The sequence below is a fragment of the Ranitomeya variabilis genome, chromosome 2 (assembly GCF_051348905.1).
Source record: "Ranitomeya variabilis isolate aRanVar5 chromosome 2, aRanVar5.hap1, whole genome shotgun sequence".
Taxonomy (NCBI): Eukaryota; Metazoa; Chordata; class Amphibia; order Anura; family Dendrobatidae; genus Ranitomeya; species Ranitomeya variabilis.
Genome location: NC_135233.1, coordinates 35,413,116 through 35,426,545, shown reverse-complemented (window position 1 = coordinate 35,426,545; position 13,430 = coordinate 35,413,116). Strand labels below are relative to the sequence as shown.

The 13,430-nt window shown below is 39.5% G+C and overlaps 1 protein-coding gene across 4 annotated transcripts in view; it reads right to left on the bottom strand.

Moving 5' to 3' along the window:
- The window catches only part of ESRRG (estrogen related receptor gamma), a 1,109,342-nt gene that overhangs the window by 589,852 nt on the left and 506,060 nt on the right, over positions 1 to 13,430 (bottom strand). For all 4 annotated transcript variants that reach the window (XM_077282272.1, XM_077282267.1, XM_077282269.1 and 1 more), the window contains exon 5: positions 2,053 to 2,081. The gene's annotated coding sequence lies outside the window, so the exon portion shown is untranslated. The remainder of the gene's footprint in view (positions 1 to 2,052; positions 2,082 to 13,430) is intronic.

Genomic DNA, 13,430 nt, shown 5'->3' with positions numbered 1-13,430 from the left:
ACTGTCACCGGAGTCTGTATAAGAACTCTGAATTACTTTGATCCTGTCAGGATTTCCACCTCTTATTATGCGCAGTTTCTGTATGGCCCTGCTGCTGTATGTGAACTGGCTGCCGGCCCAATCTGTCTTTTCTATGCTCTGGTTTGACGGACAACCTGAGTCCTTTTTGTCGACTTACCCCCTTTGGGAGTACCGCTGAACTCTGTGTCTGTTGCTGCGTCTTACCCTGGTGAAGCTGATATCACCTCACGTCCTTCCGGTTGCTGTATTATATATAATGAATATAGCCACGGATCCGGTATCCGTCTCTGCACCTATTATGGGTAGTGATTATTGCTACCCGGTTCTCACAATGTCCTTTTTCTCTACTCCTCTTTTCCTACTATGGGTATTACGGGCCTATAATCCGTCATAGGGCTGTTAGGAGTTCAGTTATACGACCTCTCACTTTCAGCTCCTCAGCCCAACTGCCAGTCCTTTTCTCAGACCAGAATAGATCAAGGGGAGTCTCTGGAGCTCCCCCTTCTGGCCGGAGATGGTAGTGCAGTCTTGCTATTTTAATATTTGTATTTGGTGTCAATAACTATTTTTGTGGCAAATACCCCTAGGGGCGCCACATCTGTTTTCCTAATCTTTTCCCACACAGCGTTGCCTATCATGCAAGTCTCTCCAAGTCATCATGGGGAGTCCACGTGGAGAATCAGTACTCCCTACACTTTCACTACAAGATGGGATGGGATGGGACCAACCTTGGTTGGGCATCCTCTTTCCAACTGTCCTATAGCATGTACACCGGATCTTATGAAATTGATTCATGATGATTCGCTCTATTTGGGCAAGGACATTTGTTTTGCACTTGGTAAGAATCAAATCTGCTGGGAAGGGGCATAAAAAACAATAAATTATACTTATCTCTCCTTGGTCCATCCCATACCTGTCCTTCTTCCATATCACCGGATCAATCCATTTTGGCCTTCTTATGGAACTGGGTCTTGTGGTATGACCATTGATAGGGCCCCATGTGGCTCAGTGAGGTACATTCATGTAATTATCATCAACAACCTGGGTCGTGCCCTACATAACCGCTTGGGTACTAGGTAATAGAAGATGGAGTGGGGAGATGAAAAGAAAGTCCCCTTCCCAACACTCGGAATTGGTGATGAGCGAATATACTCGTTGCTCGGGTTTTCCCGAGCACGCTCAGGTGGTCTCCGAGTATTTGTGACTGCTCGGAGATTTAGTTTTCTTCGCCTCAGCTGCATGATTTATGGCTGCTAGCCAGCCTGATTACATGTAGGGATTCCATAGCAACCAGACAACCCCCACATGTACTCAGGCTGGCTAGTAGCTGTAAATCATTCAACTGCGTCAACAAAAACTAAATCTCCGAGCAGTCACAAATACTCAGAGACCACCCGAGCGTGCTCGAGAAAACACGAGCAACGAGTATACTCGCTCATCACTACTCAGAATCCATGGAGATGGCAGGCAGCTGGGGATCAATGGATGGCTTCTTGGTGGGTCGCTCCAATCATGGCAGTAAAGGTTCTCAAATTAGATGTAATGGAGCAGTAAACATCTCTTCCTTTAAGTCAAGACATCCACCTGTTGAACGCACAAAGTTTACAACTGCGGGGTCAAAGGTGAAAGGTTCAGAAAACTTGTGGCTGGAAGTATTATTAGTTTGTCATATGTGGAGTGCAGGATCACAAATCCTCTCTGCGCACAGATACATGATTGCATAGTGGAGAAAATTACGAGCACATGGCCAAGGAAAGGATAAAAAAAAAGCAGAGAGATTAGGAGCAAAGACCTATTTTTCGTAAATGCAAAGTCGATTCAATGCACGGCTAATAGAAAGTCCGGAGCTCACCCTACATAAATAGCTTATACGATACAAATATTACGTGGGCAATGCGGAAACGACAAGGTCTCTAATCATGTTTTGGATTACCTGGCAGAGCAAAGACATTTCATTTCGACTGGACCTGGGGATTACTGTGAAGAAACATTTCATATCCTTTTTTTTAATTTCATGCATTTTTTATTTACCTTTAATGATGCTGTATATATTCATCATCCTGAAATATTAAAAGAGTCGGAAAAAAAGTATTAAAATGGTGGAAAATTTAAAGGATGGGAATGCAACAGCACGCAAATCATACACTATCAAGTGCTTGATACACATTTAAAATGACTGGCAAGAGAGACACAGGCAGATTCCTGGCAGATTTCTGAAGCACAAAGTCACAATAAGAAGATCAGCCGAACAGACTGAAATAATAGAATATTCATCCCTCTAATCCATATGCAATTCTTTAGGCCTTTTTTATTTTTTTTTCCTCAACGATGCATATGAGGTCTGACTGCTCCCAGAATTTAACTCATTAGTGCCCACTGGGTGCAGGTTGCTATTGTTTCGGCAGTCTCTGTTTTCATTTACCTGCAAAGTGCAGAATTTGTTAGGTCTGGCACAGACGACCGTTTTCTCGCTATTTGAGAAAATTAATCCAAATGTGCTAATCACACTGTGAACAGAGTGGGATCCGATTTTCTCGAAGATGGCGAGAAAGAAAAATATCTCCGCCACCTCAGTTTTGTCAGTTCAGGAAAATCGGACCCACAGACATGAATGGGCGCGTGCCATCCGGTTCTCAGAGGTAAATCGTGAATGCTGTGATTTTTTTTCCTCTGACCACTCAGTCCAAAGAAAAAATTGGACCCGTGGACACAGCCCAATAGAATAACATGGGGACAAGTGCGATCCGTCAAAACCACTGGCCCGATTTATGCGGTCATCTGCCCAAGCCCTTACAGTGAGTACAGCAGGATTGAGATCCATAGGTGTAACTCAAAGCTTCTAGCTCCAGTACAAAGTCTCCACCTACCATCTGGTATACATGGGTCAACACCAGGAGAACATGCCCTGGGTCTTCTCTTGACCACATTTAAGGAAGTATCCTGTGATAACAAGCTATCATCTATCTTTGCTGATCCATGGGGTTCCAACCATTGGGACTCGCACCCATCGGAAGAACAGGGAACTTTTCTCCCAGGTAGAATAGAGCTGTACTGCACACACCCAACCATCGGTCCATTCATTCTCTGTGGGACTGCTGAGCACTGAGCTCCGATTTTAATGCTAGCCTCATGGAGAATTAATTATCTGCGGTCGGGAATCTGAGATGCAGCTCAATTTTGTAACAGGACTAATACTGTCCCGTTGGTGATAAAAAATCCCCACTCTACTGATAAATGTCGGTTCCAGCGGTTGGACCTCCACCGATCTGTAAGGTATCATCTTTTCTAGTGATGAACGAACGTGCTCGGATAATGTCTCATCCGTCTTATCCAAACATGCTCGGGTGCTATCCGAGTATCTTGGGCATGTTTGTATATTAGGTTCAAGTTCCCACAGCTGCATGATTTGTGACTGTTAGACAGATACAACAAATGCAGTGATTGCCTGTTTGTTAGGGAATCCCCACATTTAGTGAGGCTGTCAAAGAGTCTCAAATCATGCAGCTGCGAGAACTCGAACATAATATATGAGCACGCCCGAGATACTCGGATTAAACCCGAGCATGCTCTGATAAGTCGGATAAGACGTTATCCGAGCACGTTCGCTCATCACTAGTGATAACTTGTTTTCACTGGACAACCTCGTTAAGGCTGGGGTTACATGACAACTTTGGCCGAGACTCAGGTCACACAGACATACATCGCTCTATGTTACATCACAGCCAAATGCAAGTGAATGGTATCTCATCATCACTTATCATAACTCAAAAAGTGCCCAGCAAGGGCAAAAAGTTGGAACCAGTTGGATGTTTTATGACTTGCAGCACCTTGTGAGTGGCAATGCAACCACATTCACCCTCATCGATGTAACAGTAACATAGACTAATCTTTGGTGCCATGAGTCCATGACCAGTGTCACTGCCAAAGTTGTCATGTAGCCCCAGCCTCAATGACCCATTGCAGCCCAGGTATCTTCAAAACCTACCAAAAATCCTGATTGTGTCTGACACACCTAGACCCATGTGCAATTTATACCTCCACAGCCCCTCCATTTTGATAATTATTCACTTGTCAATGTGTAAAATATACATGTGAGGCATCTCTAGGTTCATTTTAGATAAATAGGTAATGCAGACTGTAATGGCCACTGGAATCGTCCTCACATATACTCTTGTTTGGCCTCTGGTGTCAGCTTATCTTGTTTGGAAGGCATTTTGAAATCCAACATACCTGATTTTCCTTATCCCCAATATCTGCCATCGGGAGACACTTGATAGGCCCCTATTCATATGAGACCATATCAAAATGAGTCTTATCTCTATTTACTGATAATTGCTGCAGTAATGGATAACACTTGTCAGCCATTAGTGCGAGGTAGCACTTCAGGCTTGCAAGACGTTAGCTGCCTTGTGTCAATTACTCTTTGTTTCGTTCATGACTGGTCTTGTCTTTTAAGAATGAGAACATCATAATGATCTGAGATGAACAAATGTGAAAAAAAACCATGATTTAGCGATGCTCTGTTAGGAGATGTTTATGCCGTATATTTTTTTGTGTGCCAACCCAGTGGTTGTGATGTGAGTTGCAACCTGTTGAGGGTATTTGCTAGGATGTCATGATAATGTATTGAATTTGTCCCTGAAATCCTAGAACAAAGTTTGAGTAAAGGTAAAGGTGGACACATCTCAACACATTTCGTTCAAAACAGTTAACAATCACTCTTCGCCTTGAACTTTGTGTTGAGGGCCAGATGACGCGTAACTGGATGGCGAAACAGCTGTAGCCCAGTATGTGAGTCTTTACTCTGTACTCTCATGTAATAATAAAGGACATGATGATACGCTAACGGTGAATGCTACTTATTTTTCTTCTCTTTACATAATTTTTGAAATTTGCATTGATCTTTCCTTTTATTAATGGTGTATGTGTATTTTTTTCTTAAATATATTCACCTTTAGAGCCTGATAGTCGAGTAAAGGAAAGTCAAATGACCCCAAAAAAGTGGAAAAAAAAATCTGGCTTTTACAGATCAATAATATAAGATCGGCTATGTTCAGTTGGATTATTAACAGGAGGTCCAAGATAGTCATCAATTCAAAAATTGATGGATTCAAAAGTCACGTAATTGGGGTTGTCCACTTTTATTTTTTTTCAAAGGGTCAAAAGGACAAAACAAACCAAAAGAAGATTAACCTGATTCCTTGCTGCTCCCTTCCCTATGATTCCCAGGTGCCCCGCCAGTCTCTACTTCCTGGTTACTCTTGAGGAATGACTACTTAGCCAATCACTGGGCACAATGCTGACTCCACCTTAGTCAGCGATTGGCTGAGGGCTATTTCTGGAATGTTGAACTGAACCAAGAATTTAACACCGGCTATGGACACAGGAAACAGAAAAGGAGCGGTGAACTTTACTTTAAAGGTTTTTTTTGTCTTTCTGAAACCTATAAGAAAAAATTAAATTGGATATTTCCTTTAAGATTACCAATACAATAATAAACTCTAATACCAGACTATACAAAAGCTGACATAACAGTCAGACTTTGACATGACCTCCATCTGTATTTTGCCACACTACAACAATACCAGAGCGCGGGTGTCAGAGAAATAACGTAGCTCTCGAAGATACATTTAACGCTTGCAAGTTCTGCCCTAAAATGCTTCCAGGCTTATTAAACTAGTAATTATTATGGCAAAGAGACATTGCTGCTTGGCAGGCGATATTGCAGGACAGGATTGTCAACTTCCTAAGCAGCATTAGCATATGTAAGCGGACAGTGGCAGCACTTTAATAGCATGTATTCATTACGGCTTAAACAAATTAAAATATCGGTGAGTCATAGTCAATTAAACGAGGAAACAGCTGAAAGTAAAAAGCCTTAGTGAAACATTTAAAAAGAATAGTGTAAAAAAATTTTTTTTTTAAATTAAAATTAAAAAATAAATTCATTAATATTTTTTACCCAAAGGATTTTTTTTTTTTTTACTGCCTCCAAGTTTGATTCATGCTAGGGTGTCGCGAACGGGAAGAGCGTTTCGAGTGTTCTCAATTCATGGACAGATTACAGAAGGCATTAATAACATGGTTAATATGAAGTGTTTAGGGCCTTTACAACGGTGACAAATACGACTCAGCCAAATTTCCTGACCATTGAGGCCACGGAGGGACAATTTGGTAGATTTCATCAACAGTTCTAATTATGTTCCTGTCAAGTCGAGAACAAAGTAATCCATAACTGGAGGGTGGGGTGGTGGGGCGCCGCTGGGAGACAGTGGCACACTGATATAATTTATGCCCAGGACACTGAGCCTATTCGGTAGTTAGCGTGCACAACGCTTGACTAACAAGTGAGTCCGGCTAAGGAATTTATTAGGGAAAAGAAGGCCCTCCAGCTCTGAGTAGCTTGTCAGGTTCTCGCTTATAAGGAGTTATGAGGTTTAAGTTCCTAGGGAGCCGTGTTTATGTAGGCTGCAAAGGATCACACTTTGGAAGGCAATTGTTTTTTCATGTACACAATATAAAAAAATAGAAAAAGAAATTAATAACTCTAATGCTCAGTTACTTGCCAAATGGCCAAAATGTGTTTCTTGCGTAAAAAAAAAAAAAGAAAAATAGAATGTAGTTGTGAACTAAACAACGGAAAAAAATATATATATGAAAGAAAGGAATATAACAAAAAGAAAAAGAAAGAAAGAAAAAGGAAAGAAAGAAAAAAGTAATAAAGAAAAAGTTGAGAAAGAAAGGAAGGATGGAAAATTAAAGAAAGGGTAAAGCAAATAGGTAAAAAGAAAATTATAAAACAAAAAAAACAAGAATAACAAAAAAAAGAAACACTTAAAAAATAAAGATGACAAAATAACAAAAATATAAATAGTAAAAGAAAACAACAAGAACAGAATAAAATTATAAAACAGATAAGTATAAGAATGAAAAAAAGCTTATAAAAGAAAAAAACGTTAGAAAGAAAGCTGTCAAAATGACAAACAAAATTAATTAAAGGGTAAAAGAAAAGAACAAAATTTAAACAAAAACAAAACAAATAAATGATAAAACGAAAAATATTAAAACCACACAAAGATAAAAAAAGAAACACTTGAAAAAATAAAGATAAATAAAATAACAAAAAAGTAAAAGAAATGCTTGAAAATTAAAGTAAACTAGATGCTAAAAAATGCAAAAAAATATACATTGCTTATCTGACTTTAAATTAAGTTTGCATTAACACTTTGCGGTTTGAATACATAGTAAATTATATTATGAGACCTACTAGGGCAATTGTACTTACTGTATTGCGCTGCATAATATGTCGGTACTATGCAAGCGACACAAATTAGTTATTTATTAGTGATGAGCGAGTACACTCGTTGCTCGGGTGACCTCTGAGTATTTGTTAGTGTTCGAAGATTTAGTTTTCATCACGGCAGCTGAATGATTTATTTACAGCTACTAGACAGCTTGATTACATGTATTGATTACCATAGCAACCAGGCAACCCCCACATGTACTCAGGCTGGCTAGTAGCTGTAAATCATTCAGCTGCCATGAGGAAAACTAAATCTCCAAGCAGTCATAAATATTCGGAGGTCACCCGAGCGTGCTCTGGAAAACCCGAGCAACGAGTATAGTCGCTCATCACATTTATTTATAATCATCAAAAATAAATAAGTTAAGGCTATTTGTGATATTGCTTCTACTAATAAGTCTTGACAAACATTTTTCTAGTTAGTGGTGACTTAAAAATGCACTAGGTATCAGTCTGCAATGTTTTTTCTTCATTCATTTTTATTCCACCAATTTGTAGTTTTCAATCTGTTTTTAGTTTCAGGCTTTTATCCTTTGTCTCTCGCAGTAATACATGCTGGATGTGAGGTCCAGCACAGCTTCATTCCTGAGTGATTTCTCTAAAATCTTAAATTATGTGAGTGGAATACATTAAAAAATGTGACTTTTAGGTTAATTTTTATTAACATTAGTCTCCATTTATATTTTACGTTGATTAGATATGTTGCTATATATATATATATATATATTTGTATATATACAGTATATTATTATTTTAGGATTTATATTTACTAAAAAGTTAGCAATTTTTCTTGTCTTTAGTCACTTTTAGCCATATTTATCAAAACTTTATTTTTTGTAATTATGATTTTTTTTACTTTTACATTTGGCTTTTTCACTAGACTACTTACTGACTGTGTAGGTAAAATTACACATGCCGTTGTTGAGTAAAAACAATATTTAAGGTGTATACTACCTAGAACTTGGATGTTCCTCAAAACTATCCATCTCATCTATCATTATCGGTCGTTTCACTCCCAATTCGAAGGGGACTGCGAATATCAACAATACAGAGTTAAAAAAAGAGGAACTGATATTTTTGAGATGCCGACTGAATTAGTTTAATAATTGAAAGTTTTGCCTTTTCTTGATGACCGGTATACTCAGGTTGGACTGACCCATGAGAGTTCCAAAGGATTATTCGGTGAGATAAGCGTCTGAGAAAATAACAGGCCCTTAATCTAAAAGGACATGAAAAAGTCAAGGAGAAAAGAACCTCTTTTGGAAGTGACTATGGAACTAATCACTTGCTTCTGGGGTTTGTTTCTAATGGAGAAAGTCAAAAATAGTCTATGAGACCTTACTGAAGATATGTCCTATGTGTACGACCATAACAGTTCAACTACTTGTGGACATGTATGTGTTCTGTATAAGGGTGGACCCTCAGAATAACTTCCTATGGTGCGCTCTTTGGTATGTATATATTGCAGTCACAGTAGCTTGCACCTGTTCACATTTGCCTTTCTCTGTTAAGAGGTCCTTGCCAGATTTTGTTCATCTGGTGGACCTAAAAAACTCAAGTATGAGACTTAGTATACTTCAATTTAAGCAATAATTTACACATCCGATACAGATCAGTGATATGTAAGACGTATCACAAGATATATTCCAACCAGGTTTTTGCACAATTAAATGTATCAGTTCATTAATGGAGTTTTCTCTTAATTTCTACCTTGGAAGATGAATTATGATAATCGCTTTTGCTTCACTTCCCCTTGTTGCACAAATCAAGTATGTCAGCACATGGAAAGTTGTATGGTTTCTGTTTTAATTTGGAATATTTATGGCATATTTAATGGCGGTCACTTCTCTCCTTTCCCGCTGATAGCTATGCTTACATGTGCTATCCCTCTAACAATTTCACCTGTGCGTTGTATAATCTTGAAGCATTCTGATTGAGATTAAATGAGATGGTCATTCAACGGTTATATGTTTTAGTTCATTTGCTTGGTTTTCTAAAAACTTTTTGTTTGACTTTTCTGTTTGCATTTCCTTAGCATGCCCCACCCCTGAGGAGCAAAATATAGGGAATGTACAATTGTATTCTCTGGGTTGATTTATCTCAAAATCAGTGACACCGACGTGACATGACCAGCTTAAAATAGAAAAAAATATTGATACCCTATCGGAAGATGATTATACTACATGTGTCTGTGTACATGTGCTCAACTGATGTTTGTGATGTGGATTCTAGCCTGTTTTGCTTGCATCTAACAATATTGTAGTTTAGGCTCAACTTTTCTGGTCCTGGTGGCTATAGGGACCACGGGCATGCAGCGGCAAGCAGAAAGGTAAATCGGAAGCGAGTATTTGGCATTCTCGGAAATCATGGCAGCAGGATCAATGAAGCGGAAACTCTGGAATGATTGAAGCAAGTTAGAGATGACGTCGCTGAGCCACACCAGGCAACCTGAAAAACCCAATGTGGAGCACAACAGAGAGCAGCAGACTGAGGTGAAGGAAGCAGAACTCGGGATACCTCGGAAAAATGTGTAACAATTGTATACAATTTGTATCATGAGCAATTGGGGTCACACTAAATTTGCAGAAAAAATAGCAGCTCTTTCATTGCAGCCCCCAACAAAGAGACTCTTATACACATGTGGATCTGTCTGATAAGGCAGATCAGCCGAATCATGTCAGTGGGACTCAGTGTCAGATATTAAAGCAAACAAGTTGTGCCGCTGTACCTTCATTCTGCCAAAAAGTGGGCTCCCAGGGGACAAACTAATAGATACATTAGGATAGACTACTTATGCATTAATTAAAACAACCAAAATAATTAATAATAATAATAATAATAATTATTATTATTAATAATAATAATAATAATAATAATAATAAATAATAATAAAAGGGCTAAGTTCAGGACATTGAATAACAATAATAAAAAAAGATATACATATATAAAGCACTGTCTGCCCAGAGCTTCCACACCGGTTATCTTTTTCTCTATTTGCAGCAATAATCATGCTGTGCATGTATGTGACCGCTGCAGCCAATGACTGCCCTCATCGATGACTTGCATGTAATGCACTGACCAGTATTTTTAATTTTATTTTATGAACTTCTCGACACTTTTTCTTCCGTATTTAGACAACCCGTTTAAATATTGTTTATGGTGTATTTATATGCCTGTCGGTTTCATCAATTTTCTATACAACTTATAAGGGAGGAGAAGATTTCTCCAATGTCATCACTGGACCTCATTTCCCAGTGTTGCTTGTTTTTTAACAACATGTATGCACAGTGAAAGGGATTGGAAGGTTATTTGGATCTGATTGATTGCTAGATAGACCTCGGGGGTCCTTATGTAATCAGGTGACAGAGACGGAGAATTTAGCCCAAATCTGGCCCAATGTGGCTGACAATGATACATATCAGAAAACTACTACTAATGATGAGGATTTCAATAGACGACAACAATCCAGGTGAGGATTAGTGTGCAGACAAGAATAATTTTTACTTATAAAAAATCACAAAAATTTACAAAAAGCTTGGTAGTAATATCACACCCCAATGTATTAGACAGACTTTCCTTCCTGCTATTCCTAACTACTACTGTTTTTACTGACGAATATGTTTGTGTATACGGCTCTACCTCAGCTTTCTGGTCACCGATACTTGTGCGATGACATGATAATCCACAATCATTAGGGTCTAAAAATACAAAGTGTGGACAGAACGTAAAGATCTTACCGACTAAATTCTCTTGGTCCTGATCAGTTTACACTCAGCTGCTCTTGGCACGGCGCTTCTATGCTGCCCGTCATGTACACATATGTGTTCCTGTTCGTGAGCTATACAAGACTTGTGCTATGTGGATACATAAGCGATGACGAACCAATCCGATGAAATTTTAATATGGCAGTTCGCTCAAATTTGGCCAGGAAATTCGATTTGCATCTAATTTATGTAATGCAAGTTGAATATACATTATAATACCCTGAGTTATCTCCAGACCCAGGAGCATAATAATTATATAGTACTGGTAAAAAGTTTGGAATGTGCACAATGTAAATTCAGACTGAAGGCAGCAAAACTACAAAAGAACACATATGGAAGTAAGGAGTAAAAAAAGGTGTGAAAAAAAACAGAATATACGTATGTTAAACCTTAGATTCCTCACTGTACCCTTCTCTTACTCCCAGACCACTTCACACCCCTTTGTCGTTTTCTCAAAAAGCTTCATCACCTGAATTGGTGTCCAATCAACAGGTCACCTTGTCAAGAGTTCATTTGTGTAATCATCAGACTTCAGAAAGTGTTTGAGATCACCAGGTGTGTTTTTCAGGCGCAGTGTTGGTACATAGATTCATACAGTGCTCAGCCATATTCCACAACTGTTCTAAGCCAGAAAATGGGAAGAAGCACTATACTAAGCAAAGAGAAATGACAGACCATCATTAATTTAAGTCATGAAGGTCGATCTGGAAAATTGATAGAACATTAAAGGTATCAAGTACAGTCATGAAAACCATCAATCGATATGATGAAACTAGCTCTCATGAGGACTGCCCTGGAAGGGAAGATCAAGAAATATCTCTGCTGCAGAGGATAAGTTCATTAGAGTCACCAGCTGTGAAGCATAAAGGGAAGGGATCTTTTACGTGTTGTATAAGCACATTACTCTATTTGACTGCTACATGTAGAGCACCTCCCATGGATGCATCAATTGTGGTGTTTTCAAGTCTGATGAAAAGCCGGTCCGATTGTCCGATAGCCTGTGAAGATTGCTAATCAGCCGGTGCCGCTCAGTTCTGAATCTTGTTTGTTTTGCATAAAATTCACTAGAATTCACTAGAATTCTGCAGCGACCGCCATCCTATCTGGTTTGCACTTAGTGGAACCATCATTTGTATGGCAACAGAACAATGACCTAAAACAAGCTTTGTAATTTCTATATGACCAAGAAGGAGAAGGATGGAGGCTGTGTCAGAGGACATGGCCTTCACAATCAACTGACATCAAGCGTTCAGTACCTCTGGGAACACATTCAAGACTTGAAGCCAATTTGATGAACCTACATGAGAGAATGCCAAGGTGTAAAGCTGTCATCAGATTTAAATAGGGGGGAATATTGTGAGGGTTTTTCACACACTTCTGTTTACTCAACATGTTTCTTTACTCCGTATCTCCATATATGTTGTAGTTATGGCCAAGTGATGACCGCTACAGCCAAGCACTATGCTCAATTGCTTGTGCTGTCTGCACCATCAGAGCGACAGAGCTCAATGATTAGTTGCAGCGGTGATGTGAGCTGTGGACCTAATGTCTCAACTGCTGTTGTAAGAAGGTGTGACATAAAGGATGAAAATCCCCAGAACTGTGTGACATTTGTGTATAAGGATTGCCATCTACTGTCGGGACCCTGCAGAACAAACTGGAAGAGGGAGAGTTTTGGGAGAGAGGAGTTTAGATGCAGCATCGGGTCTGGTGACCTTGATGATGCAGTTCATTGGTACAAGAGACCAGCACGCCAAGACCGGAGCAGATTTGATGCCAAGAAAAGGGACAGGCAGGTCATTTGTTGATAAAGAAAATGAGAGAAAGGTGCCACGTCAGGCCAGGAAGCTTGAGTCATGGTACGAATGGAAGCAGAATTCAGACAACCTCAGTCAAGGTTCGAGAACCAGGCCTCACCAAACAGCATCCGGGACCCAGACTTGTGCCAGGCAAGTTCCATGAAACCAGATGTCAGTCAAGGCCTGAAGGCCAGACCTGCGCTGGTCAAGATCCAGAACCCGGTCGGCTTTGGTCAAGAGCCGAGGTCCAGCCCTCATCCCACCGGGTACGAGAGACATCCATTGCTGATATATGAACCCTTTCAACCATGCAGCAGAGTTGGTGGAGGTCACAGGACATGCTACATCCAGTGCTGACTACATCGATGTGTATGCTACACAGAGGACTAGTTGTAAGAACGTGACGTCCATGTCCATAGTTTACATTTTCTTGATAACTGTGTTTTTATTTATTTTTTAGTCTACTAATAAATGCATCAATAATCAAGCAGGGAACTCCAAATACTGGAAATTAAGGTGCTCCAATTCTCTGATGTTGGAGGA